Source organism: Buteo buteo, chromosome 26 (assembly GCF_964188355.1).
Source record: "Buteo buteo chromosome 26, bButBut1.hap1.1, whole genome shotgun sequence".
Classification (NCBI taxonomy): domain Eukaryota; kingdom Metazoa; phylum Chordata; class Aves; order Accipitriformes; family Accipitridae; genus Buteo; species Buteo buteo.
In genome coordinates this window covers 868,155-895,029 of record NC_134196.1, presented here as the reverse complement: position 1 = coordinate 895,029, position 26,875 = coordinate 868,155, and positions in this window count along the sequence as shown.

The following is a 26,875-nucleotide window of genomic DNA, read 5'->3' as shown; positions in this document are numbered from 1 at the left end:
GATCACTAGCCCTGCTTGAGCAAGGTGTAAATGACCTCCTGAGTTTCTTCCAACCTGAATCTATGGTTTTGTCCCCAAAATACAGAGACCATTTTTAGTTCTGGAAGAACTGCACTCTGAACACTGGGCTCCAAATTTATCATATGTATGGGAAAGTGATTTATTTCTTTCTTTGCAGTAGTAATGCCTAAAAAAAAATTTAGAAGATCTTACTTAAAATGCCGATTAACCTGGAAGACATGTAGTAGAACATACATGAATAAAAGAGCTTAGATTTACAAGCAAAAATAAATTAAAAACAACAACACCCAGGAACATAAAGTGGTTTTGAAGATTTTAATAAAGTTGAGAACAAGTTAGCTCCCTTGTGATCACTAGAATAACAGGAGGTGGCTGAAATGGCTCAAATAAAATGCAACTATTTTGGAGGCAGTGAGTCTTTACTGCTCCACCAGCCACTCTTTCTGTTCACCATCACTGAGAGAAAATCTCTGGATTTTCTCTAGGTAAGGAGAAGGGGTAACATTAGCAAACAGAGGATATGCATGAAAAGGCTGAGGTAATTACATTTAAGGCTAAGCTCTCCTGGGAACTATGGCAATGCAGAACTGATCTTATCCTGACCATCCTAACCTCTGCCAGTGTATGAGGAGCTTTGGGCAGGTGTCCCACTCTGTAGAGGAATAAATCAGACCAGTCGTGGCACTAAGGCTGCTGCCTGGTCATCACAAGCAGCCATACAAGAGATGCTCAGTTTAGGGGCTACAGATGCTTACAACAAACTGTTACAAATTTAAGACCCATAGTATGCCACCATTGTAATGTGGCATTGGGAGAGGTTACACAGCGTGTAAGTGCTGTCATTGTTGTGGATCTCTGCATTAAAAGGGAATTTGTTAAACAAAACTCCCAGGTGATCCTAGGAGGCAGCATCCCTCCTCCCTCAGAAAAGGGCTAAAAAGGGTTCAGACATCTAGCAGAAAAATTAATAAGCTCAGCAAATGTCTTGAGCATGTGAGCAGGACACATCAAAGTTATCTGAAGCTCTATGACTGCTCTGCAATCTGCACCCTGTCCTGAGTTACGACTGTCTCCAGTGAAGTAGAGAAAGGTGAAAAAGAAACAGAATTCAGAAGATGGGAGGGAGTAAAGCCTTTCTAAGTCCTAACAATTGCAGAAACATTGAGCTATAAGCCTGACACAAGATAAATATAATGAAAACAAACAGAGATTGAGTTTCCTTCCAAAACCATTTGATAAGACAATGCAATGGATAGTTAAGTACTCGTATTTCAAAGTTATTTCCTCTCTTCAGAAATCCCCTATTTAGTTACATGTACACTTATCAAGCTTCTAACATAATATACTGCTGAGTGCGGTTCAGACATATCTGTGGTGAAGGTTGTGTTAGAAACAGAGATAAATTGAGTACCTGGAGCTGGTCTGGATACCTTGCCAAAGACCCAGACGGCTTAACATGTTTTCAACACTTTAAAATCAGCATATTGCATGCAGATGCAGCTGCTTCAGTCATCCTCACCTTGGCTACAGAACACATGCAGTCCAGTTGCAGAGAGATGTTACTTTTGTGGCATCCACAGCCCTGGAGTCCACACAAATTCATCCCAAAAGCATTTTGCAAACGGTGTCTCCAGCCCTGAAGCAGTGACCAGTAGGATGGCAGCAGCACTACACAGGCTGGCAAGGTGTTGTGCATTGTAGCACAAAGAGATCTTGGACGCTGGAAAGGGAACAAACTTGTCCTGGAACAACAGACACTGTGGGCTCCTCAGTATCCATGCACAACAGAGCAGCTCCGCTTTTACACTTCACTTGGAGGGCACAATACGTAACCTGAAAATGAAAGCCAAGCGCACCTGAGATTCCAGGAAGAATTACATTTTTCAAAAGAATATGTAGTCTGCTATGCTAACTGTGCTCTCACTCAGCCTGAAGTTGCAATTTAAATACTTCAAAATGGGGTAAGAATTGGGGCAGGGGAAGAGAACGCCATGTCTGTCTTCAGCTGGTTTCTCCCATCTTTGGACAGCACCCAGCACTGCAGGACCCTAATCTGGATTGTTAGACTTTGCTCCCCAGACCTTTGACCGTTACCATTCTGGTAAAAATCCCAAACAACATAGCAATAGCCAAATGCTTTTGCAAATAAAAGATTAGATAAACAGCATGTAACAACCTCACCTGGAATTTGGCAGAGGAACTAGATAACCTCTGTAGCACTGGAAAAAGCATGAGGGTTTCTGGTCACATCTTTTCCAGAACTGCAGTGTCTCAAGCACAGGTGATCTAGTACATGTCCAACGTAGGGTGGATACCCACTTTATTTTCTTTGAAAGCTCCACATCCATACATCGATCAGGGCAGATCTGCCTCAGTTACATACACAAAAACAAGTCACAAAGGTACAGCTCAGTGCCAGAGACAATGGAATTTTCAAAATATTTGGGAGCACAGATGTATACAGGGAGAAATGCTGAAAAAGAGAATTTGAGCAAAATATTTGTAGAGTCTAAATGGTTGGGCTTGAGAGGTGAAGTGGGGAGGATGAGAAAGTACTTGCATTTGGGGATTTGTTGTCATCTCAAGGTGTGTAGCTTATGCCAAGGCTGGGATAGATCAAGGCTTATTGCAGATCCCATGTACTTAATGACCAGCTGTGGAGAAAAATCAGTGGCATAACAAGGGTATTCTCCACTGCCTGTGGATTTTGTGAGCTCCAGACCTCTCTGAAAAATGAAAAAAAAAAAAAAAAAAGAAGCTAAAAGAGATTGGATATCAAAGCAGAGCAGGGAGAGGTTTTTGACTCCTCTTCAGATTTGCACAGCAGCCTGTTGCACTCTTTGGGAGTACAGCTGGGCAAGGTGAGGAAATTCCATTCTGGAGAGGATTTAAATATTTGGAATTATGATGGGGAGGGGGGTGTCCCACTTTGGAACAAACCCTCAATTTTCACAGGAGGATATGTCTTCCTAGCTTTGGGCAGGCCAACCAGTGGGCTGCCAGTAGACCAAGGAAGCCTGTCTCTGTCGAATTGGAAGGTGATTTGCCGCTCAGGTGGGCTGAGGAGGAGACAAGGACATTTCCCAGAGTGGCTGGGAACCAGACAGACTGCGAGCCTGACCTGGCAGGCAGCCTCCATCAGGACACCCATCGAGATCGAAACTGCTCTGTGATCCTCCAAACTGGAAGATCCTGAAAGCAGAAAACCCAGTCTGTTCGAATTCTGCCAGCTATCCCCGAAGGGGAGGCTCTCACCAACTGTGACCAGTATCCTGCCCAGCCCTCTCTCTAAGCACACAGCAGGACTTTTTGCTTTGTGCAGCAAGGAGCTGCTGAGTGGAGAAGCCTCATAACCCAGCCCATTAAAATTCACTGAGGACCTGCTGGGGCATGAGGAGTCCGGTCCACGTCCAGGGAAAGCCAAGTGTTCTCTCTGACACAGCAAGCTGGTTCAATCCCATTTCAAATGGCTCAAGCAACTGAACATCCCTGCTTGGCCATTTACATGACCCATTTTCTAGCCGTGGCCAAGAGACTCAGCACTATAAACTGCAGTAAAATTTAAAGGCCTCCCTACCCTCAGCCTCTCCATGGCCATAAGCACTCTATAAAATCCTAGATAGATTAAATTACATAGCCAATATGAGGAACAAGTTAATTGGTGGTGTCACCCAGACTGGTACATCTCATTGCTTAATTAACAAATGTTACCACAAGCAGCAGAGCTTTCCCTAGTAACATTTGTAACAGATGGGCAAAAGTTGCCTTGAGGGGCTACCATGGAGCACACGCAAGTACTAACAGAGCCCCTCTCCCTCTTGTTTCACTTGCCTCCTGCTGCCCTGGGTAGTGGACAAGATCAGGAGCTAAACAGCTCTCCTGCACGGGGCTGAGCACTACCCAGGTGAGAGGGAGGCCTAGAGACAACACCGAGTGAGGCTAGAAGCACTGCCCTGTCACAGCAAAAGCGAGCCTCTCTCCTGCTTGCCAGCAGCAAATCTCCCACCGCGCCAGTCAGCTGGAGCATGGTACTTCAGTTAGGACACTGAAAGTCTTCACCTCTCCCTCCTTGTATCAGAAATAGCACGGCCAGCAGGGCTAGGGCAGTGATTGTCCCCCTGTACTTGGCACTGGTGGGGCCGCACCTCGAAATTCAGTTTTGGGCCCCTCACTACAAGAAAGACCTTGAGGTGCTGGAATGCATTCAAAGAAGAGCAACGAAGCTGCTGAAGGGTCTAGAGAACAGGCCCTGTGAGGAGCGGCTGAGGGAACTGGGGCTGTTTAGCCTGGAGGAGAGGAGGCTTTTGGGAGGAGACCTTATCGCTCTCTGCAACTGCCTGAAAGGAGGTTGTAGCAGGGGGGTGTCAGGCTCTCTTCCCGAGTAGCAAGCGACGGGACAAGGGGAAAGGGCCTGAAGTTGCACCAGGGGAGGTTTAGATTGGGTATTAGGAGAAATGTCTTCACTGGAAGGGTTATCAAGCCCTGGAACAGGCTGCCCAGGGAAACGGTTGAGTCACCATCCCTGGAGGTATTTTGAAGACGTGTAGACGTGGCGCTCGGGGACACGGTTTAGGGGTGGACTTGGCAGTGTTGGGTTTATGGTTGGACTTGATGTCCTTTCCAACCTAAATGATTCTATGATTCCTAATAGCTTCCCCCTGGTTGGCAAGGCAAACAAGTCCCCCCTCCTGCTTTTTCGGGGGCTTTTAACACTTAATTAATTAGTACTCAAGGCAGAGTTTTATGTAAATTTTATTTAAATCCCAATCAGTGCTCTCATTTCCGTGCAGAGCTATTTTTACCACAGCATCAGCACTCAGGTGGGCAAGGAACAAAACTACCCGGGGGAGCAGAGCCTGACGTGCCCAGCCTGACAAAGAGACTGGGAGCACTGGGACCGCGGGAGGGGTTGCCAGGTGGCACAGAGACGTCCCCAGCATCCAAGCCAGTGCTGAGAGAAGGGGTAGGAGCAGTTATGGTTGCAGGGTGCTGATAAGCTCTGGCAAGAGTAGAAGCAGGTAAGTCTTGACTCTGGAGCAGACCATGAAGTACTGTTTCCTGAGGACTAAGTGGCCCTTCAGTGGGGAATTGCCTAACACACAGGGATGTTGATGCTACAGCCACCAAAGGGATGATAACAGCAAGCCTCAAAACCTGTCTGAATCCAGGGGCGGTTTTTAGCTTATCCACAGAAGCAGGGAATGTCACAGCAGGAACCTCCTCAGTGGAGACTTCCCAATCAAGATCAGCTTCCTACTAACTGGAGCTGTCTTGACAGGCACCCTGGAGATCTTCCACCTCTTCCCACTCAGATCCAAGGCCTGTGACCTTCCCACTTACCCCATTTCTGTCTTTTGAAACCCTGTCAGGCGTTGGAGGGCCTGTGGAAACTGCTATCAGCAGCACACACATCCAATGAGAGGGAGAGAGAAAAGCACATCTTTCCTGGAACTGGATGTCCAATGAGGTCAACTAGATCCTCAGGCACCTCATCATAGTAACCCATGCATCACGATTTACCCATGGCGTCCCTTGGCAGCAGCACACCAGGCATCAGCCAGCACTGCCTCCTTGTGCATCATTGCTAGGGCAGCCAGGTATGGGACTGAGCCTGCTGGGGTTGGTCCCTCTGCTACCAGGCTTGGTGGAGAGCCAAAGCTGGGGATGGAAGTGTTGCCATCTCTCTCCAGCCTATGGAGAAAGCAAAGATTCTTCAGCATCTCCCCTTAGATCATTAGACTGAAACAAGATGCTTGGGACCACAAAGAGGAACCAGCCACTGACCTGTGACTCAACCACCCAGGACACGTAGGAGGACCTAGCAGGAAAGTCCCAACTTGCTGCACATTGGGAAAGTGAGCTCAGCCATGTGATCCAGAAGCAGCAGAAGAGTTAAAGCAGTAGGATACCCTGTTCAGCAGCACAGGACAGCTGCTTCTTTCTGACTGCTGTTTCACAATTTCCCTGGGAGGGCTTCCTCCTCATGCTGCTTACATTCCCCTTTTCCCTGAGGCAGCCATGGTTCTCTGAGGTCAGAAAACAATAAAAACTTGGTCTACAGTGCAGTCTAGCGGAGAGCAGATTTTCAGCCATCGTATCTGACTCTCCACAGGAGAGACAGCTTTAGAATGGCTTTTTAACTCCTCCTGTTCAGATTTTCTAGCAGCAGCCAGGAGGCTGAGTCAATGCAGGTGGCTGTGCCTCATGCTGGATGGATTCATGCTGTTGATCCTCTCTGCCAGTCCTTCAACAGCTCTCACTGTGCTATTCAACCCTTCAGAAATCTATCGATTTGCTAAAAACACCTCTGTCTTTGGTTTCTACCTCATGAATCCTCCTACCTTCAGCCTGGATAATTATAGTTCATTTCTTAGGGGAGGAGGGAGGAAAGGGTTTCCACTGGAGACACAGTTAGCATCTGCTACCCAGAGAAACAACAAGGGTTCTGCCACTGGTAGCAAAAGCCTCAAAAGCAGTATATAATCTTACTGGGAGAAACACAAAGCATGCCTACTACCAATTTCAAAACATCCATGGGCTGGGGAAAGTCACTCATTGCCATCACCACTGGAGTCATTAGAGAGACTAGAGTGCAGTAACAGAGCAAGAACTTCATACTAATGCCATCAACCATCAATATCTGAGACTTGGCAAACCCAAAGCAAGTCTTTCCTAGGCTCCCTTAGGGTCACGGTCCATGCACAGAGCAAATCCATGCAACAGCTTTGGGGACACTGGAAGAATTACAAGGTGGTATTATTCAATGCCTAACACTGCTTCATAACCAATTAGATTTATTAACTTTCCCTGCCACCCAGAGTCTTTTGTGTGATGGCAGACATATGCTCCCCAGGTGTTTGCAGACTGGATTAGCTAATACTTTTGATAACCTGAACCTGCACAGCAGATGCATTAACAGATTTTGACATAATGCCATTAGTTTTGCAGCTGACGGAAGGGAGGGACGAGGGGGAAGAGAGGGAAGAACAAATAAATATGTGTTAAAATAGAGAGAAAAAGAGACTCATTTATAGGCTTCCTTCTCCCCCCAGAACACACAGTCCAGGCGCTGGCAGACGGAGCTCCCCATCTGTGCCATTCCTAGGGCAAGGGGGCAGATTCCACAACCGTCTCCCTCCTGCCAAAATCCCCTCCTTCACTGTCCACCTTTACCCCTTCCTTTGAAGTGAGATTGCATTGACTTCCATCTGGCAAGGAAGCCTGTGCTTCACGAACGCACGCACACTTCAAGACCACAGTGAGGAGGGCGTTTAAGGTACAGAGACAGGGAAAGTGCATCGCAAAAGGCAGATAGTGGGTAATACAGAAACACTCCCTTTTCTGTTCCTTCCGATGAGTCAACATGATGAGTCTGTTGTGTAAAACATATGCTGCTTGTACATCTGCATAAAATGAGGCAGCGAGATCTAGGAGCGTTCATTAAGGGGCTGAATTCAAACCTTATTTTTAATCTCAAGATTACTCCCTACCCATAATTAGGCCTCCAGTCAGTCATTGAAGCTCTGTCTGTGTGCCTTTCCTTACCCTTAAGAGAGGATTAAACCTTCTGCCCAAGGAGTTGTAAAGAACTGATTCTACATCTATAAAGCCTCATGTTTTACATCTGTGAAGAGATAAACAAACAGTTTACGTCTGAGCAAGATCCGAAACAGACACAATGAGCCTTCCAAAATAACACAGAGAAAACGCAGGTCAAAAGATCCCTTTGCCTTTCTCACTGGGAATTAACACTACAGGCAGAGGCAAAACAGGGGAGACAGAAGAAAGAGAAAAGCCACCACCTTTGCCAGCAGTTACTGTTTCCATGCTGGAGATGAGTTCAGGAAGCTGGTGACAGCTGCCCTTTTCCCAAAGAAGCTCAACAAATGCAGCAGCATGGCTTCAATTTGCAGCCTTTTTATAACTTCTGGTAACACATTTTACAAATGAAACTCGTGACATCTATGGACTCATTACTGGCTCTTGAACACAACTCCCTTCGAATGAAGTATGACCACGTCTGCACGGGTATTGTGTAGGAAACTGTAGCATCTCTGCCTATGTGTCATTGGGCCAGATGTTCATCACACCAGTTAACGTTTCCCCAAATCCATACACCGACAGATTTCAAACCTGTCCTTTCAGAGTAACAAGCATTTTGACAGAAAACAGCCGATATTCACTGAAGGGGCCAGAAAGATTGTCACCATGCCATGGCTCAGCAAGTACGGCTACTTTCCATTCCCTAGACACACATATTCTCCACCCCTCCAAGTCAGCAGGGCAGAAATCATCCCCTCCAAAACATCCTCTTCCTCCACCTGAAGACCACAACGTAACCAAAACCAATATCAGGGATATTGGTTAAGCCTTTGCTTAAGGCTTTCTCTGTGCCTTTCACAAGAATGTCGCCTGCACCATTTCCCCCCTGCCTGGGAAGTTAAGTTCTCTCATTTATCAAGGGATCATTATTCCCAGCTTGTACAGCTTTGCCCAGGCTTTCAGGAAAACAGGACGGCAGTTTAAGGTACATCTGATTTATACATTATCAAAAAGGAAGTCACTTAGTCAGGAAAATTATGTAAGCCTGCGTGTGTCTAAACACTCCATCTCCATTATACAGGAGTGGCAGGCAGTGTCCTTCCCGGCGAGATTTCCAGCCGCTCTGGGATTAGTGCACAGTTTGCCTGTGTAAAATGTTATCAGCGCAGTGAGGCGAAAGCAAAGACCTCATGGCTCCAGCCCCCTCTGCCATGCATCAGGCAACTCGGTTTGTCTGTTTTAACTTATTCCAGCAGTAATCCTAAAATCAGGGCAACAATTACTTAAGGCAGAGTTCTTTCAGACGCAGGGGAAACTTGCATAGCAAGAGCTTGCGTTCCTATAGGCCATGAATCTCAAGCCTTCCCTTCTCTAGCATTAATTATATGAAATCACCAATATTAGATGGAAGAGATAATTTAGGGGAACAGAAGATTATTCAGAAGGGCATGGCCGATTGCTGATTTATTAGCATCTAGCTCCATGGTTTCAGTCAAGCGAGAATGTCAGGGGAGGGGGAGCAGAAGGGCCATGACCTTGTTCTCTATCCTGCATTCAGCCAACTTTGAGGCTTAATGTTCACAGCAAGAACTATGCTCCCCAAGAAATATGCACAGGGAATATTGAGAGCCCTGCGAGTTTTGCTTTGTTCACAGAAGAGGGCTGAGCCGAGGAAGGGGAGGCTTTGTACAAGCCTTTGGAGATACGGTGCATCAGAGCTACTGTGAATTAGAGCTCTTGGCTCTAGCCCTCCCCTAATATATTGCACTGGGTTGGTTTGTCTGGCACAGCACAGACGCTCCGCTGCCTCTTGGCTGCGTATACCCTGTTATTTCCCTTTTATGCTGCCCCTGGCAGAAGCAACACTACAGAGAGGGAGAACAAATTATTTGTTCCTGTATTGGAGAGGAACTGGAAGGAAAAGTGGTGGCAAACAATTGCTTCTCCCCAGATGGCAAGACAAAATTCTCTTCCCTGGCCAGGAGGAAAAACCCTGTTCTCATCCCCAGGATGGCATGGGATGTCTCCTGCTACCGCATGCTGCCCTCCAGGATGTGCCATGCTAAGATAATCAAGGCACCTTTACAGGACTGGCAGATTGGCTACAGGCCAACCAAGCCCTCCTTGAGTGGTAGCTTGAGAATAACTCAACTCGGGAATTACAGGTGAGGTAGCTTGGTGACGGTCCCAGGAAGCACCCCAGGAAAGTCAACTACCTGTGCAACAGATTGTCAAAAAGCTAGAACAAAAGCTTTAGAGAGCAATGGAGTGCCAGTGGCCACCTGTTGTCCATACACATCAGTAAGGCAAGTGGTCACCCTCCTGCAGGGGAAGCCCAATTTTATCCAGCCATTAAAGCACAAACAGCAGAGCGTCAAGATGCATGTTCTGCATACAGTGCTGAGTAAACAACACAATTTTTTTTCATGGCATAGGTAGATTTAGGTCTTAACTCATCTTGTTTACGTTACTTGGTGGCTCTGGTGTCAGAAAAGACCAGAGCCGCTTGCATTAACCCTGTTTGCAAGTCATCTGAAATATGGCTCTCAGTTCACATGGAATATGGGGTGCGGTGGCAGAAGGCCTCCTGCGTGGCTCTGTAAGAGTCTGCATCAATGCTGCTCCTGTACAGAATATGTGTCAGAGAGGCTAGCAAGCCAGAGGTACAGAAGCATTCATCTGCTGCCGGTGTTTCCGTTGCATGGTGCTTGGAGGGAGACAGAAGAGTCTCTGCTGTCCTACTCCTCCCCCAGGTGGAATGCCTTACAATAAACACCATCAGCAATTCACCCACACAGAAAACTTTTAACTGTGTTCAAACAACCATTCAACTTACCCTCCTACTCCACAGGAGAAAAAACACGTCTCCCTCCAACCCTTTCCTGATTACAGACACATCTGCACTGCAACATACAGGTGCAACTGCCACCCATGCAGAAATATCCTTACTAATTTTAAACTAGGTTACGTGAGTGACAGTCTAACCCCAAGAGCAAGCCCTCCTTCATCAGCAGCCGAAGGCCACCAGCCCTCCAGAGCTGGGATCTGTGCCAAGTATGATATGGGCAGACAGAAAATTATGATGATTGATACAGATTGCTATCACACCCCAACCAAACTGCAAACCCTTTGTGTAGAGATGTTGCATTTCATTGCACACCTACCTGGACTTGCGACTTTCTGTTACGATATAATTGGCATTACCACATCACTCTTCGTCTAGCATCTTACTGGTAAGCCTGCTGCTGACTGTACTAATTTACTGTCCTGGTTTCAGCTGGGATAGAATTAACTGTCTTCCTAGTAGCTGGTACAGTGCTATGTTTTGAGCTCAGTATGAGAAGAATGTTGATAACACACTGATGTTTTCAGTTGTTGCTCAGTAGTGTTTAGACTATAGTCAAGGATTTTTCAGCTTCTCATGCCCAGCCAGGGCACCTGACCCAAACTGGCCAACGGTGTATTCCATACCATGTGACATCCCATCTAGTGCAGGAACTGGGAAGGGGGGGGCAGGGATTTCGCCGCTCGGGGACTGGCTGGGTGTCGGTCGGTGGGTGGTGAGCAATCGCCCTGCGCATCATTTGTACATTTCAATCCTTTTATTACTACTGCTGTCATTTTATTAGTGTTATCATTATCATTATCATTATTAGTTTCTTCTTTTCTGTTCTATTAAACTGTTCTTATCTCAACCCAGGAGTTTTACTCCTTTTCCTGATTTTCTCCCCCATCCCACTGGGTGGGGGGGGGGGGGGGTGAGTGAGCGGCTGCGTGGTGCTTAGTTGCTGGCTGGGGTTAAACCACGACATTTACAAAGACTCTTTGAGGCCTTGACCAGGAATACCTGATTTGCTTTTGCCAGGCTATTGTAGATAGACCTCATTCAGCCATATGTGATTCAGCATTAGCCACAGCAGCAGCTGCTCTGAGTCTGGAGGCAGATGCCCAGAAGTTTAAAAGAGACTCAACTATAGCTACAATCAGGAGTTGCACAAATAGACATAATCCTGTCAACCAGCCAGACTCAAGTGGCCTTTCGACTCTACAGCCTCCAATTTAGGACTTGGTCTCACTATCATTAGCTTGAAGAACCTACTAATTACAGAGTTTTGTTCTACCAGTTAGTCCTTCTTTGACAGGCTTTTTCCATAGCTAAAATGTCTTTTTACCAATAAGATCCTTACCCATGCCAGGAAGGTACAGACCTTCCAACTTCACAGCTGGTACCATCAGGAGTTAACTGGGGAGACAAGAAATGTGTGACAGGAAGACTCCATAAACCTTAAAATAGCCAATATTTATAATTACTAAAATTGTAGGTTTCAAAGTGATTATACACATGACTTTGAAAAGTGATCAGGATCGACTCAAAGAAAATGAAATCTATCCATTAGGATGCAGTCAAACGACACTTATTTTAGGGCTTTTGCAGCCAAGGGATGTTCATCTTGGAAGCTGTAGGAATAACATACACAGTGTTAAGCGTGACCTCATCAAAACCATACTGCTCTTTCAGGCTCCAGTGCATTGGGAGGCTTACTGCATTTTTCAAATTAACATATACCAAATCAGCGGGTGAAGAATCAGCAAAGCACCCCCCATCCCTGGCATCCAGTGGTGTCTGGCTATCTGCGGTGGTTCTCATCTTTGATTTGGCAAGGGGAAAGAGTCACATGTCTGTTCTCTGCTCTTAAAGGTCCAGGTTTTCAAAGGGATCCAGCAGGTTTTTGTAATAAATATTACCCACAGTGTCATCAACTGTGCTAAGTACAAAACTGACAAACCTCCGATTGCAAAGCTCACAAAACACCTGGGCCTGAAGACTACCAGCATGTTTTTATTTTTTTTCAGTTGAGCTATTTGGGCTGCAGCAGGAACTTATTAGTTGATCTTTTAATAGGTGACATTTCTGGGAGCATTTGCTCCAATTTGAAAGGTAATTTGTATCAGCTGTTCTGGTTCCTGTTCCGTGACTTTTTCCCCATCCCCTGCAGCAGGCACCTGAGCCGGCAGCTTTTATACTTGCTCTGAGGAAGCAGGAGAGTGAAAAGGGTCATCTTTTATGCAGGACGAGAAAAATGTTTAACACAACAGGATCCTGAAAATGTCTTTACTTAGGCCTTTACCTTTACTGACGTAAAGAGCCAGACCTTAACACACCTTCTACAGAAAGGGCTACCGAATAACATCTCCCTTTTTATTCTAAGACTGAGAGAACATTTTAAACTTGCAACAGTTTAATTGTCAATGACCTAAAATGATAGTCACTTGGGTGGCCTGCAGCATTCTTCATAACATTTACCTAATGGTATGCATTTAACAATTTGGATAGTTTAAGTCCTGCTGCTCCCAGTGCTTGCACTAAACACACAACCTGCAATTTGAAAGCCCAGGTTAACTCTAGGCATTCAGCAGCTCAAGGAGAAGACCTTGCAGTTTTGGTTATGCCAAACGACATATAGATTCAGAATATGATTAAAGGCATTGCTCCCTACACCCCCTCCCTTGTGCTGAGTCACTACCCAGGACCCAGCCAAAACTGCCTTCCCTTCAGGGTCTGACTGGAGCCCACGCAGCCTCGATGGCCAGAGTGACCCACTTCACCTTCAGCTGAGGATCTGCTGGTAAGTTCGGCCTGAAGAGACTGCTCACAGCAAGAATCGGGCTGGAGCCTATGGATAAATTGTACCCGTGGGCATCACAGCCAGATTTATATAGGAGAGTTGCAGGACACTTTTAAATCAGGGAGCGTAATGTCCTCAAACGACACGAGAGCTAGCTTTGTGCGACTCCTTCCTGAGCAAGTCTCACAGGTCCGATCACAATCCTCTCTGCTCAGGAGAGCAGCACGTAAAGCAGCCGAGAGCCTGCTGTAGATGTCAGAGGAGTGACCTGAGAGCAGCGAGGCAGCACCTGGGTGAGGGACTCCTTCCCTGTGCCGGTTGGTTCCATGCTCGTTTGCTTGCCCCTGCCTCAGCCGTGAGGGAACCGGTGCTGCCTTGTCGGGCTCCACTCAGAAGGAAAATGGCAGTCGTGGCCCATGGCAGTAGAGATTCGGCTCCTGCTTGCTCTGTCAGGCAGCCAGCCTTCCCCAGGACTGTTTCAATCCCAAATATTTATTTAAATCTATTTAAGGTCAATCTAGAAGTCAGTCCTTGGAAGAGATTGTGCTAGTGAAATGCCCTTTTTGAGGTAAGGCTGTGGATTCAGGATTTGCACTCAGATTTGTAGTAAAGGCACAGCAGGTTTCTGGCGTTCAAGAAATGTCTGGATTTCCTGCGTATAGGATCTGCGGCATGAATCGCTGCAGTTGGCAGCGATGAGCCGTACATCAGCTGCATATCTCAGGAGTATTTGCACTTACGAAAATCCTGAAACTCCTTTCAGCTTAACGTTTTCCCTCTTTAGGTCTTTAAACTGGGTAAAAGTTCAGCTTTTGTTATCAGCACAGCCAGAGCATGGCGTGTCCACCTGCTAACTACCCCCACACTCCCCTAGTTTCTCATGTGCAAGTTTTGTCACTCACCACAAGGCCTGGGCACTCACATACAGCAGTACCAGCCTCATCCAGACAAATCTGTGTGCCCAGGGGTGGAGCGAAACCATAGATACCCCCATAGGCACCCAAAGGCTGCACTTGGACACACTTCTCCAGGTACAGCTCAGGGAGACCAAGAAATCCCCACGCTCCAGACCTGCCAGCAGAGCAGCATCATTGCCGCTCCCTAGCACAGCTCTTCTGAAATAAACTGGCGTAGCCAAATAATTTGTGTAACCCACGATTTGTTTCCCCAGCCCAGGAGCAGGTTAGGCAGTGAGCATGCACACAGTAACAGCAGCAGATCAGAGGACTTGAGAAGAAAAACAGGTAGCCACCAGCATCAGCAGTTTCTCCAGCCACCACATGCCCAGCTGCAGCCCTCCACTCTTCCCAAGCCCCGAGCAGCCCTCAGCACAGCCACCGGTGCCCAGAGCAGCCGCCCGGTGCCAAGCACAGCTCCAGAGGCAGTGGCTGCCCCCAGCTCAGGGCACAGGGCTGTAGGAGACTGCAGTGATGAACAAACTCCAGAGCAAGATGGTTTCAGAAGGACATTAGCTGATGGGTCACCTACTGCTTCCCTTTATACCTCCCACCTCTCTGAGGTGGTTAATAACACCACCAACCCTATTTCTATGAAGAAACTCTCAAGAAGAACTGCATAAAGGGAGAGACAATGAGGATTTGTCTCACCTGTGAATCAGTTTTATCTTCCATGGCCTGAAAAGGGCTGGAAGGAGTTTAGATGATCACATGATTTAAATGCCTTTCACCAGGAGGACAAATACCTTCTATAGTTGTTGCTATGATGATAAAGAATCCCAGAAGGGGTTTTTGTATACTCTGTGGGTTGTACAGTTGGTATTGAAAAGTTAACAGCATTAAGTGTGATGGATTATTTGAGTATGAAATATTCTTAGTCATAGTCAGAAGAAGAGCTGAGCAAACATTTGCCATGAAAAAATATAAGGATCTTTTTTTTTTTAACCTTCCCCCATCTCTGTGAAATTTGCCCGTTCGGCAGCCAGGAATAGTTTTATCAGAGTTTAGACATGAAGTGAGAGGCTGTGTGTGTGTGTGCATGCAGAAAGGAAGCTGGAGGAAGAGCTGTGTGCAGAGCTGGAAAGCAGCAGCTCCTAAGCTCTGCTACTAGCTGTCACCTTGGTCTGCTTAAGTGACGCACCACCCAGCCAGAGCCCTGAATTCGGGTCTGTTCCCAGACACTTGGGTCCAACTCCTAGGTCTGCCAAAGACCTCCTGTGAGACCGTACATGAGACAAGCGCATCCACTAATCATGCTGAACATGTGTTGAAGCGATTGTTGAAGGAAAGTGCTGCTGAGGGAGGCTGCAGCGTATGGACGCAGCTAGAAAAGCTTGCTCCTGAATTACGCTGGTTGTGGATTTACTAGTGGGCAGGGGAGCTTCGCTCACTCAGGCCTGGCTGCAGGGCGGGCACGTGCACCCAGGGGTGTTTGCAGGTTGTGGAACTGCTCCGTGGCGGTCAGAACTGCGTCTATGCACAACCGTTGCTGTCAGCTGGAAATCGCTAAAGCAAAGCTAGAGCCCAGAGGGGTGTATGTACAGCACCCCATAGTAAGATTTGGCAAATCAGATGCCTAGAGCTGATTATAAGTTATGCAGGCAACAGACCAGGGATGATACTTTCAAACCTGCATCTTGCATAGACATAAACATTTCAATGTGCATAAATAGACCTATGGAAGAAACTGGAGATGGGAACATCTTTGCTAGATGATGTTAAAGTGTTCTGAAAATTACTGTGTGTGCATTATGGCTGCACCAAGGACTGGACAGAGTTAGCTAATGGCAGATACTGCTGCATGTTTTATTAGGTCATTTATCAATCAAGTGAAATGTAGCGCTATGTACTTCATGAGTGTATTTTCCTGAGAAAAAAATCCATATTTTCTTAAAAGGTCTGTTTTCATTTCTCTCTGTTGTTTTTATAACAGCTATTATCCAGACTAGCTAATTTTTCCTGTCAGTGGCTGTTCAGCTCTCCCACCTCCAGCTAATTTTTTTTTTTCACAGTTCACTATGTATAAGGGTCTCTTTGTTCTTGTTTAAGGTGATCTCCTCATTCTTATGCAAATGGAACAGCTTGAGGCAGAATGGTATCTTTCTTCAATTAATTTAGAAATTACATTTGTCACCACAAATCAATATTTTCCTACTTGTGGCCAACTTCAAGCCATATGGACTAAAGGCCTTTCATCTGTTTAGCATCTCTGGTGATGCACAGCCAGTATGGTGCTCTGAGCCACATAGCCCTGTGCCTGGGAGAGAGCTGCAATCCAGAATACCATTATCTAATATCATCGTAATGCAGCCTCACATAACACTCTTGTATCTTCACAACAGGCAATTGTGGGCCAAAGCACGTGTATCTGCTTGCTCGCTGCAGCCAGCAGCCTTTCCTCTGTTGGCTGGAGACACTCTCTATCTATCCAGTGTAAGAAAGAGCTGGAGCAGGCTGGAATGCCATCAAGTAGCTTAAACTCGGGATGCTTCTCCCAGAACTGCACAAAGGGAATAATTAAGAGGCTTGGTTCAGACAAGTAATTTCTCCTGGGCTGGCAGAATCTGGGCATAAAGATAAAGGGAGATCTGCTGAGCTGGACAAATCTGTTCTTACTGACCATGGTTTTTCTCTGTAATCCTGAAATTAGAAGAGAGATTCCTCTCTGAACCTGGCACAGTAGAGGAAACTCACTCATTTTCCCTGCTTATATAGGGAGAGTCCAACTGTGGCCATCTTGAGCAAGAAATAATGTCTTCTCCTGGTTCTGCTTCACTAAATCATGTTTAATGTTCTGACCTGGTTAGTTTATTCAGTGAGGCTTAAAAAACCTCACCCCAAAATAAAACAAAGCCTAGATTAGTCCAGGACTTCTGAAGCCACGAGAGAAAATGTAATGAAAATCCAAATGCATTCAAAAAATGAAGAAGATTCTGATCTAAAACCAAGACTAAATGAATCTGTATTTAGATGGAAAACAATCGCAGCAGGAAGTCACACAGATGAACTATGGACTAAGCCCCCCCCTCCATCACCTGGCCGGGCAACACCAACCTTCCCTCCCTGTGACCCAGCCAGCCCCTTTCCCACTCTTTGGCGCCTTGCAGAGGCACTGGGTTTATTGGTGAGGGGTCCTGCATGGAGCAGCAGTGCCTCTTAGGCACTGGGCTCTGACAGAAACAGGTGAATTCATACTCCACAGGCAGAAGGGGGCTGTTACGAATGCACATCTATTTCTGGATAGAAATCAAAGCTACGCTGGGTCCCTGACAACCCTATCTTTGTTGTTGGGGTTGTGACTGCACCATGTCCTTTTTTACCTCCTTAAATACCAGGACATGCAAACAGCAGCGATTGAAGGAGTGCGTCCTGGTCGGGGCCCTTCCATCTAATCCAGTCTGAGACAGCATGTCTCTTCATCGGAGACAGGCCCAGAGCAAACCAGGATTACTAAAGATTTCAGTGTGCTTTTTCACCCCAGGGATGTTAGTTCTAGGAGCCATGCATTTTCTATTGCAAGATCTTAAAGGATGACCTTTTTTTTTTTTTTTTTTTGGAGCATATCTCGTTAAGTTTCCATCACCCACCACTCTGTGTGGAGACAAAAAGCATTATTGTCTGTGTTTCAGAGCTGGGGAAACTCAGGCATGAAGGGCTAGGCTTAAAACAGCCTTTCTAAATAGATACAGGCAGGCTTTGGCAGAGTCCTGGAAAGAACCTGGCTCTCCCAGGTTGCAGGGCTTATGATTTTAGCCTAAGACCATTTTTTTCTCTCCTGTACAGAGCCTTGACAGTCCTGTGAGGAATATTATGTAAATACAGGTTGTAGCTGTTGATATAAATCACTGTAAATCAGTAGCTGACATCAAAAGCATAAAGCTGCTGCTTCTTTCCTAACGGATGGGCATTTCACACACCTGACAGTGCCGAGAATCACATCTCCCTGCAAGCCTGCACCCATCCCTCGCTCTCAGCGTAACTGTAGGCAGTGCTGCCCTATCCCTGCATCCAGCCAGGTGAGTTGTGCTTAGCCCCACTGCAGGGAAACGTCCTTTCAAAACTGCTCCTTCCCATTCACCCATCTCAGATGCACCACAGACAAAAGGGCTTTTCTGCATTGCATCCACCCATCCACAAGCTGATCTCAGCCCCACTGCAGGATGAAATCCTTTGCTGCTGTCCCTCCATCCTTTCCACTGCTTTTCTCGCCACCCCCCTTGCATCTGTCCAATATCCTGCAGCAAAGGCTTCATTGCTGGCCAAGCCAGGCGCTCCTCTGAGCCCATCCCAGGCTCAACACAGGGTGCTGGCTCCTTGGGCCCTGTCTGCATGGGCAGGGAGAAAGGTAAACTAGGGTTAGTCTCCTTGGCAGCCAAAGCACAGACAGTCCAGAGGCCAGTGTTGCTGTCTTTCCAGCAGCATGCCTCTGAGCCAGAACTGGCTAAGCACAATAGGGCAGTCTCCCTTGACTTGAAGGCACCAACATCAGATATGTCAGTGACCAGCAACTGCAATGATGAAAGCCAAAACAGCTGCTAACAGTCAACATCAGACCTCCTAATGTTACCAGTACCAGGGTGCTGAGCGGGTGACAGCAGCAGGTAAAGCTATAGGGTTTTTTGCTGCCCATCCATCCATGTGAACAGCTCCCCTCTGCTCATGGGTGAAGGATACACCCTTCAACAGGTACTGCCTGAAATGTTTTGTTGCTGGTGTTTCCACTTCCTGAGGAACATGTTTGTGCTACCAATCCAAGCTGCTTTCCAAAACATTTCTGGTGCTGACAGCACCCCTTACCCTTCAACCTTCTTCTAACCCCAAAGCATTTCCTCCAGGGTCTCTGGGTGGTATCAAGATGGGATGGTGGAATGAACTGACATTAAAAAGGCAAGATGACAACAGCAGGCAAATGGGGGTCAGTATTACACATCCTAGGCATGCAGTCCCCAGATCTTTGCAGCCCCAGTTACCGGGGTACCACAGAACAGCATGGTTTTGTCAAAGAAGTTAGGTTAAACTGCATGGGGCACAAATGTCACTGACCTTTGGGGGATGTGGCGTTGGACTCGGTATCAGAGTATGTAAAGGGTCTGCCACCAAGCTGCGGTCTGGCAAGGGGCTATCCACATCCCACTCCAGTCCTCCATGTCTTCACCATCCTTCTCTGGCCCTGGCAAGCTCTGAGCCCAGCTATCATCCGGCATTTCCCATTGTGCCACCCTGGGTCTGCCCAGGGCTTGCAGGTGCTGCCATACTTCTCAACCCTGCAGTGCTCTGGCGTGAGCTAGTGCTTGCATCCTCATGGAGCAATACACCATCCATATTACACGGTGATCTCTCACGCTCAGAAAAGCGAGTGTCTTCAACCAGCTGGGCTGATATTTTAGCCCAGAAACCTTGGCAGCACTGACTAAAAAGGTGAGTAGCTGGCGCGAAACCTTCCTGAACCTGTGCCGAATTCAGAGGCTGCTCCTCAACAAGGGGTGAGGGGGAGCAGAGCAGAAGGGAGACGTCATACACAGCCTGGGAGAAAATACAGCGCAGGTCCCAGACAGCTGGGTTGCCATGGCTGAATAAGCTAAATCTGGACTATGGAGTGTGGTGAGAATAAATGCGTCAGTACCCAGTGGAATAGGAAAACTGTCCAGGTAGATCTCCATGCCTTTTTCAGGCTGGACTACATGGCTTTGCTCCATTGACTTGCAGGACAGAAATCTTTTGATTTTTGGAGCTGATTAACTGGCTAAGAGATGACAGGGAAGAGAGAAGCACTAGCTCTCAGCCCCCAGTAACCTATCTAGGGAGTGAATGAAAGTGACAAAAACCTGCCAGCACACTGCCTACGCATGAAGAAATTCTGTTTCCAGTCCCCCGGGGAGATTTCTCCTGAAAATCCCTTTCCTGGGGGGGAAAAAAATAAAAAAAAAATCACTCCATGTGTATGTCTGTATGTTACTTTTCCACTTGTCTTAGACCTATACAAACAACGGCACTATGGCAGCCATCACATTTGTGTCAAAGGAATGGGACAGCCTTGCAGCTCTGGGCTATGACAGACTGGTACCTGGGGTGACCCTGGTGCAGAGCAGTACCTGCAGGACTGACTGCCCAGCGCACTGTGGGCACTACGAGAGATGACAGCTTTAGTTGCTAACTGCAGAAACGGGGACCGCGGAGGCAGAGGTGCAAAGGAGCTGCCGGAGGAGGCCACGCGTGGGATCTCCCCATCCCGCTCATGTTCTCTCCCTGACTCCTTTCCCAGACGGGAGAGGAGCCCATCGGGGAGTGGAAAATGCAACAGGAGGAGGATGGCATGTATTTCTCCTTCAGACGCACTCCCCCTTGCAGCCCTCGGTGCAATTTACATATGAATGCTGGGGTGTTCTTCATATGCAAGAATTAAGAGAACAAAAGGGGGCAGGAAGTGAGGGGAAGGGAAAGGGAAAAAAGACAAGACAGAAACTGGAGGTGGTGACAGGCACCCAGAGGCAAGGTTACCACTCAGAGTTATTCAGTGTCGTCCCTGCTGACATGCACTCCAAGGGTATAATTTAAGAAAGAGTTGCCTCCCCATGCTTTGTCCCCATCCTGCCTGGCCTCCTGATCCGTTCTGCCCTGATTTCTGATACACTTGTGCAGCTCCCAGGCCATCTTTCTGGGGTGGACACAGCAGGCTGAGCTTTTCCAACCCAAGGAGAACTTCTCTTAGCACTGCAGCCCTGCCTCCCGTGTGTTACGTGTAGGGCTTTCGTATGTGACTAACAGCTACATGTACACTCAGAGTGCAAAAATGAAATAGATTTGCAGAAATTAGTTCAAATGGTGCCTACATGTGTGGAATCTCCAAGGTCAAGGGCAGCGAGCACACAGGCTAAGGTCCAAATTCCCAGTGAGGCACACACAGATCACAATATTCATAAATTCAGAATCTTATCTGACAGAGAATAAAATAAAAGAACGCGGATGTCCAAGCATACATATTTGGTTACAGAGTTCCTTAAAAATAGTTACTGGTAAAACAGGATTTCTACTATGAATAGAGAATCATATCTTTAGCCAGTCTTTTGTTAATTTACTCAGTATCATCAAATTGCTCAACTCTCAGTTTCATCAAATAGGGGCTATATCTGCAGGAATTCCTCTGACAAAGGGGTCTCCCAGAATCTGGAAGACTATCCAATTATAATTTAAAGAAACTTGCAGCCAGAATGACTGAGTAAAGGTAGGAGTGTTAGGAAAAGAGAAAGAAAGTGTGAGCATGTGTGAGAGAGAGCAAGCTTCACTTTCTCACGAGTGTATCCTTAAGTTTTGTGACAAATGGAGCAGAGGTTCCTGCTGCTGGGTTTAGACCAGCTTGCTTTCCTTCCAGTTTTCTTTTCTTCTTCTCTCTTTCTCTTTTGCTATGTGCAGGCCCCATATTTTTATGGAAAACTTACATTGCTTCTTACGGAATCTATTTAAATTTACATGCATTAACAAGAACGTTAAAATCTCTGTTTGGGGCAGTACCAGCAGAGAATAAAAGGCTGCTGCTACTCCTGGGCTGAGTCAGATGGAGTGGTAGATAGCTGCTTCTCCTGGCGACACAAAGGAGGTGTCAGAGAGCCATTACCTTGAAATCTCACCCAGAGCAGGATCACCAAAAGCGAACAGCTCTTCCTACCTCCCTCTGGGTACTGGGAGTTGTCCACAGAAGGTGACTGTTTTACCATGCCTGGAAGGAGAACTGCATGATGATGCATTCCCATCCCATGACCATATAGGTACTGCAATCCCTGGCCTGGGCTGGGACAATGTCCAGTTGACTCAGAAGCGTTTGAGACTGACTGCAGACCAAGCCCATCTACTCTTCTTTATTGCTAACAGCTCCTGCCTGACTCACCCTTGGGCATGGCTGGGCAAACCCTACTGTTAAACCCTTGCATCTTCTGACCTTCTGCTTCAGCCAACATGGCTGTGAGCCAAGGGATTGCCCGAGCACAAGCTGGGAGCTCTGCGATGCATGTGGCCCTGGGCTCCCTCTGTGTTCGGCTGAGCTCTGGCTCTTGGTTCATTCAAGGTGTATCTGCAAGGTGTTGCAAAGTCTGGAGGCTGTAGAACCATGAGATTGTAGAACCAAAGGGAGCATGAAAAAAAAAATTAAAGGCAAGAAGTAATCAGCTGGAAACATTCACTTCAATTATAAAATCATTTTGCATGTTAGTACCTAATCTATGGTCATTTTTCACCTGGTTTCTAGGAAATGAGTTCACTTGTGAGTGTGTTTGCAAAAGCAGCAACATTTAAATGAGTCCTCCAGGAGATGTGAGAAGAGAGATTTCAGACTCTATAGTCAGGATTTGCATGATAAACTTGATTCCAGGAATTACACATATCCAACAAGAGAACAAAGACCTATTGTGTGACCTACCTGTCCAGTCTAATCAGCTCAAACGCTGAATGAAATTAATTACAACAATTAGAAATGGAAATGAATATGCCAGTGTTTCTCAAGAAATAGAACTTGGTAATGTTTCAATTATTTAAACATTTCAAAATTATGTTTTCAGTTCTCATATTTCATTTTGATCTAATTTTCCAGTTTTATGTTACCTTTTATAGCTTTAACATATGCTCTGATGATGTCAGCACATGTAAACTTCACATCATAAAATAATGTGAAAAAAGAAGTGAAGAAGACTCTCTAATCAAAAATAGTATTTTCAAACACAATTCTAGCGTTTTCTGAAATTAAATCTTTTCATATTGAAGTTTTCTTTTCCCACATCCTCTCAAAAGGATTTTCACGAAATTAATTCAGCTGTTATCCAGAGATTAGCAGTACAACAAAGAAACAAAACTCACAACTGTTGAGGTGAGGAAGTTTTCAATGAAACCCTTCTGCCTAGCCTTGCTCACTGCAAAGTCTTTCTGGATGAGTGACAGGTCACGAATTATCTATAGAAATCACCTGCCAAATCATTTCAAATTAAGTGTGCAAGTAAACCACGATGTGCTCTTGAATAATTCACAGAGTCACCTCTGCTATCTGCTATCCGTGACTGCCCAGCTGTAGCAAGGGAGCTGCCAGCCAGCGCTGAGCCTCGCTGCACCGGCAAAGGGGAGTAAAGCCTTGGGAAGGAGGGGAAGGGACTGATGGAGGTCACCATGGGCATGCTGTGCGGACATTGAGATGGGAAGATAAAGGCACTAGATTTGGCCAATGCATTTGGGCCCATGGCTGAAAGTCCAGAGCGTTGGGTACACTAGAGCCTGACCTGTGTTGCTGCCTCGCTTGGAGATGGGATGGGAGCACGTGGAGCTTGTGCAGGAATCACAGCCTCGCCTGCCTCCTTCCTCAGGTGGCCTACCCAGCCTTATCACCAGCCAGCCAGTGCAAAGGGTTTCCGAGAAAGCCATTCAGCCCATTGCAGTCAATTAATCAGAGCAAGTCATACACCCGTCTGCTGTCACAAGCCATTGCGAAGAGTTTCTGTAATCCTGCCTTTGAACTCCGCAGTTATTGCCATTTACAATGGGTTTATTAAAGGCTTAATTGAATTGGTCCTGCTCGCAGTGCTCATTGCTAACACGCCAGCCATTAGCGGCCGTTAATGAGGGAATCCAGAGGATTACTGCATCAATTATCAGGTTTGGTTTGGTCTGGAGGGGCAGCCCACAGCAGGCTCCTGTGAATTCAGCTGAGAATCCTGAGACAGCGAGAGGGTGGGGGGACGATGCGCTCGCTGGCTCGCAACATCTCAGAAGGGTGCACAGTGCTACATCCCCATGTGCTGGGGCTCAGCCATCCCAGTGCTCATCCCCATCCCGCAGTGGGCGTGCTGGAGAGGAAAGGACCAGCACCAGCACCCCCACGCTGCCACTGGAGGAGGAACCGCCTGCTTTGGGGGAACCACAAAGAGGAAGTATGCAAAGCCATGGGAAAGGAAGTAAAATGACCATACTCTTTCAAAAAGTAGACAAACTATTTGTTTGCTAGAAATGGCTGGTGGGGCCTTGTGTTCAACAACCCAGTTACACCAGAAAGTCAGAAAAGATGGTGTGCCTCCTGAGCAGGAAAGCATCTTGCACGTGAAACGACACTGCAGTGTGCAGATGCTTACGCGTCCTTCAGGCAGGCGAACACACCCATTTCTGGAGAAAAGGAGAGCTCCTCTCCTAGGAGAGAGGAGGCTGTCCTGAGAGGAGAAGGAGGGAGGGATGGTCTCCCACACAAGGAGGAGGATGCTGCATGCAGCCAGGGCCTCCCAGCAGGAAGAAGGCATCAGTCCCGACCTGCTTCGCTGAGGAGCAGCGTGCTCTCCAAGCCCCTAAGGGGGAGCGGGGGGCCTGACCCTGCCTGGCTGTGAGCAAGTGCTCGGGATGCAGCATGGGGTGGCCGGGCTGGACCTGCCAGGACTACAGGATGCTGACTGCCCATCTGCTGCCTTGCTACACTGCCAAACAAAAAACAGGGAGAGAGATTTTTTCCCTTTTTGATTTTTTCCCTCTCCCGTCTCCCTTCCCTGCAGCTCATTTTTCTTCTGTGTTTCAGATAAGAGAGTGTTCATGAGCAGCGTTAATTATGTTCTGTGGAGGTGAATACGGGGCTGCCAGGTTGTGTCAGCCAGGGTCTCTCTGCTCCCGTGCCTGAGGCAGAGCCTTTGCTGCTCCTCTGCACTGATGCCCAAGTAAACCCTCCACAGGGACCTGCTGCGGAGCTGGGGCAGGCTGCGGGGTGCCTGTGCCCCAGCTGCTGGTCTCCCATGCCAAGGGTCCTTTTTGCATTAGGCATTTTCGAATGCTGTGGCAATTAAATTTTTAAAAAATGTTAATGGGAGAAATCGAGCTTTCCTTCCATGCCCCCCCAAACCCATTCTCTGCTCTTTACCTGGCTTGCAGTTGTGGCAGGAGGCCTTTTTTGAAAGGTTGCCTGAGGGGGAGAGATTGACACAGAAACACATTTTCTCCACGCTCCTGAGCTAAAGGAATACAATAATTGTGCCTGCTGGGTGCCAGTTTCTGGTTGGGAGACAAAAAGGCAGAGAAGAGGATGACCAACCAACCACCACCTTCAACCAGTCATGCCAGGGAAAGGAAGACCTGAGTAAAAGAATGGGGGAGTGAACTCCAGGTGATCTCTTACTTCTTCACTCAGCCCTGAGGAGGAGTCACAACCTAAAGGAAGGAAATTGTGTTTCTGCTCCGAGGAGTGCCAAAGCTAAGTGAGCCCCGAGGGGCAGAAGGAGGGCAAAAGAGGGGATCTCTGAAACGAGGAGCTTGCTGGCAATGGGAAGAACAAGAAATTAATCAGATTTGGATCAAAATGACACTGGGAGAAAGGGAAAAAAGCCTCTTGCTGAGGTGGAGTAGGCTGGTCATTAGCTTTCCCGAGTGGCAGATGGGGAGGGAGGCTGCCGGAGGAACTGGTGGGACGATTACTTGGGGACCTGAGGAGCTGACAAGAGCAGCTATTTCCATTTCAAATGGGAAGGCGAGAGGAGATCAAACACATCTCACAGTAATGATCCGGAGCCTTTCCCTGCACACTGAGCCACACAAACGCTCAGTGTAATTGAAGCCACACGCAGCTAAGATGGAGAAGCTGAAATCTGCTCAAGGGGGTTGGGGGGAAAAACACCCACAAAGCAAACATAAAATCCCAACCTGAAGCAAACAAACAGCTCTGTGGTATTCACAGAACATCTGAGAAAAAGCCATTCCTCAGCACTGGGCTCCCCTCCCTCCAGTTTGCCTACCACAGGCATCAAGAGGTGCTCTGCAAAATGACACCAGCCCACTCTTCCTGCAGCTTCCCAGAATCCATAGACGCCTATTCCCAATCCCATGGGTGAATGAGCCAGTGAAAAAAATGAAAAATTGGTAGTAAATAAACATTTGTTTTAAACCTTGGTATGGAATAAGAACATCAGTATAGCACATGATGGACTTGAAATCTTTCTGCTTATTCATCCATTTTCTAAAAAGACTAAGGTGACTCCTGTTTAAAACTAGTGAGGAATATTGATCAAGTGCTCACAGCTTTTCATTCCCTGATCTCCTGCTAAGACTGCATTTAGGTATTAAATGGTAGTTTGATATGGTCCCATTCTTTCTGCCTGGAAACCAACCTGAGATCCACCAGCCTGCTTCAGAGGGAAAGACCTGTTGCCACTGTTGCCACTACACCGGGGTTTAAGAAACTGGCTGTTCCAAGGTGATAAAGACTGAATACCTTACCCAGCCCCAGATTTCCAAATGCCACCTAGAGAGCAAATCTGAGTCCTTCCCATCCCATTCTTCTAGCCTAGCAGCCTTCAGACAAGGGAAGAAAGTGTTTCCATGTTGCAGAAAGTATCAGAGTCAGGTTTATTTAACATTGTGTAGTGTGTTTATTTATTCAGTTAATCTAAATTTAGTTAAAAATGCCTGCCCCAGGCTAGAAATACTTGCCTTAGAAACAAAAGCATCCACAACAGTATCAATCACCCCAAAGACTCTTAGCCCATCCTCCCCCTCCACATTGTCACCTTGGCCAAACTATGGCAGAAACCCAGGGCTTTTCACACAGTCCGCAAAGCCAGGAGCCCCTTCACAGGGAGGGATAAAATCACTCTGCAGTGTTGGGTCTTTTCTTCAGTTGGAGGCAGAAGCCTGCATGCCTCCTGCTACCCATTATTTAACTTGCGCACAGCAGCAGGAAGAAGAGAAAAAGCAGTTTCTAAGGTAACCGTGCACCCAGCGCTTCGG